A 537-nucleotide genomic window follows, 5' to 3' on the forward strand; every position below is an offset into this window, starting at 1 on the left:
AAAAAAAAAAAAATCAGAAACTGGCTGAGCTAACCTTATAGGAGCTTTGGAAACAATCAAAGGTCTACAGCAACCAAGTGGACATTACCAATAAAAATACACCTTAAAAACAGTAGGAAATTTCATGGTGTTTTTACTTGCCTTTGCCCTGCCCTCTCCCAGTGTGGTGTGGTGTTTGTCTGGAGGAGATGGAAGCTGAGTTCCCAGTTCCCACACCCAAACCAGAGATGATAGCAGAGCAGACCTTATTTGCAACTTTCTCACCATCTGGGTGCTGCCTGAAGGACTGGTCTCTGTTTCACCTAACTTGGATCTCAGGTGGGGAAAAGCAGAGGCACTGCTCATGAAAGGTGCAGGGAGTCTACATATCCACAGATGCCTGGAGCAAGAGATTACAGGTACAAGCAAGACACATGTTTAGAAAAGACCTGAGAAGACCATAAGCTTTACCTCAGGTCAATCACTTAGGCTCAGAGAAAGTCTAGTCACAGCACATAGCCAGTCTGCAAAGACAGGGAGTGATAGCTTTCCCAAATA

The sequence above is a fragment of the Galeopterus variegatus genome, unplaced genomic scaffold (genome assembly GCF_000696425.1).
Source record: "Galeopterus variegatus unplaced genomic scaffold, G_variegatus-3.0.2 Scaffold12778, whole genome shotgun sequence".
Taxonomy (NCBI): Eukaryota; Metazoa; Chordata; class Mammalia; order Dermoptera; family Cynocephalidae; genus Galeopterus; species Galeopterus variegatus.